The sequence below is a fragment of the Pristiophorus japonicus genome, chromosome 7, assembly GCF_044704955.1.
Source record: "Pristiophorus japonicus isolate sPriJap1 chromosome 7, sPriJap1.hap1, whole genome shotgun sequence".
In the NCBI taxonomy this organism is placed as follows: domain Eukaryota; kingdom Metazoa; phylum Chordata; class Chondrichthyes; family Pristiophoridae; genus Pristiophorus; species Pristiophorus japonicus.
Window position 1 is genome coordinate 132,794,988 of NC_091983.1, and position 2,202 is coordinate 132,797,189.

At 41.7% G+C, this 2,202-nt stretch overlaps 1 non-coding gene across 1 annotated transcript; it reads right to left on the bottom strand.

The window, feature by feature from the left end:
• Positions 1-791: 791 nt before the first annotated feature.
• Positions 792-986, bottom strand: LOC139267644 (U2 spliceosomal RNA). Its single transcript, XR_011593932.1, has one exon. It is a non-coding gene; the product is annotated as a U2 spliceosomal RNA (small nuclear RNA).
• Positions 987-2,202: the final 1,216 nt, after the last annotated feature.

Below are 2,202 nucleotides of genomic sequence, written 5' to 3' on the forward strand. Positions count from 1 at the left end.
CGAATATAGAAGATTTGTTTACAACACTGACAGGTGGTCAGATCTTCTCAAAACTGGATCTTACGAATGCCTACTTACAGCTTGAACTAGATGAGGAGTCCAAGTCATGTTTGACTATAAATACTCATCTAGACCTATATCAAATTAATAGGCTACCGTTTGGAGTGTCTTCCGCCCCTGCCATATTCCAAGGGGTGATGAACCAGATTTTGCAAGGTATTGAAGGGGTAGTATGTTATTTGGATGACATACTAATTTCAGCACCAAATAGGCAAATTCATAATAACATATTGAATGAAGTCCTCAAATGGCTAGAGAAGCACAGAGTACGAGTGTCTGCTCGTAAGTGTGAGTTATTTAAAAACTCAGTGGAGTACTTAGGGTACAGAGTAGACAAACATGGTTTATATCCAACCATGGAAAAATTGGATGCAATTAGAAATGCACCCACTCCCAGGAATGTCACTGAACTTCGTTCATTCTTGGGTCTTTTGAACTATTATGGGAATATCCTACCAAATTTGGCTACAGTATTACATCCACTGAATGAACTATTGGAAGTGGTCAAAAGAATGCGATACAGTATTCAAGGAATGTAAAATCAAATTGGTAGAGAGCACCATGTTTTTTTTTATTATTAAATTTTTCGTAGCCAATCTTTGCAATTTTTTGTCAGATCACAAACGCCAGAGGTCACCTTGCACACATCAAGGATCACCCTGCGCTAATGCTCTTAGCCAAAAGGCCTAGAGCCCAAGCACCGTTCCTGGAAGTACTGCAATACCAGGTTCGTGCCATGGAGGTGGATGGGTCAGCAACCCCACACACCTCCGTGGAGGTGGATGGGTCAATCCACCCCACCCACCTCCTATTTCTAAAAAGCATAGGAGAACCACCTTCCTGATCCAGGGAGAACCACCTTGGGGTCATGGTTTAATCCCCTGTCAGGTCAGCTACGCATGATCTTAGCCAAAAGGCCGAGAGAGCACCATGTTAGTTCACGATGACATATCTAAGGAGATTAAGCTAGCATGTGATGCCTCTCCGTATGGAGTTGGGGCAGTAGTCTCTCATGTATCACGAAGTCGGGAGGAGAGACCAATTGATTTTGCTTCACACACTCTCAGTGCCAGTGAGAGTAATTATGCGCAAATTGAAAGGGAAGCTTTGGCATTCATTTTTGGGGTCAAGAAGTTTCACAAATACTTGTATGGTCCGAAGTTTACCATCGTTATGGACCATAAGCCCCAAACAGCAATCCTCCATCCAAAGTCCCCAGTTCCAACATTAGCTGCAGCCCGAATGCAGAGATGGGCTTTGATTTTGTCAGCATATACATATGATATTGAATACAGATGATCAGCTGATCACAATAATGCTGATGCAATGTCTCGATTGCCTTCCCCATCACAAGTTACACCCGATAGGGAAGAAGTGTTTTATTTTTCACACATTGATGAACTGCCAGTCACAGCTGAAGAGATTGGCAGAGCAACCAAACGTGACCCAGTGATGTCAAAGGTGTATGAGTTTCTTGCAAATGGATGGCCAAACCAGATAACAGACAAAGATATACATCCATTCTTCATTCGTAGGAATGAATTATCAGTCGATAAAGATTGTATCATGTGGGGTGCAAGAGTGGTTTTACCAAATAAATTCAGGTCCAAATTATTAGGAGATCTCCATGACCAGCACCTGGGAATGTGCTTGACCAAGAGTTTTGCGCGCAGTTATTTATGGTGGCCAGGTCTTGATAAAGATATAGAGTACATCGTGAGTCGGTGTACGACATGTCAATCGGTAAGCAAGCAACCACCACCAGTACCATTACAACCATGGAAATAGCCTCCCAGGGTGTGGCAAAGGCTACATATTGATTTTGCTGAGTTAGAATGACAACAATTATTCATTGTGATTGATAGCCATTCGAAGTGGGTTGAAGTGTTTCCAATGTGGAAAATAACAACAAGTAAAACATTGGACATTTTACGAAAATTATTTTCTTTATTTAGCCTCCCTGAAGAAATTGTTTCAGATAATGGACTACAATTTCGTTCAGAAGAATTTGGACAATTCACGAGCAAAAATGGTGTGAAACATACCAAGGTTCCACCATACCATCCTACTTCGAGTGGTGCAGCAGTGCACACTGTGCAAATTGTAAAACGTGCCCTCATAAAACAAATGTTAGATCCAAAT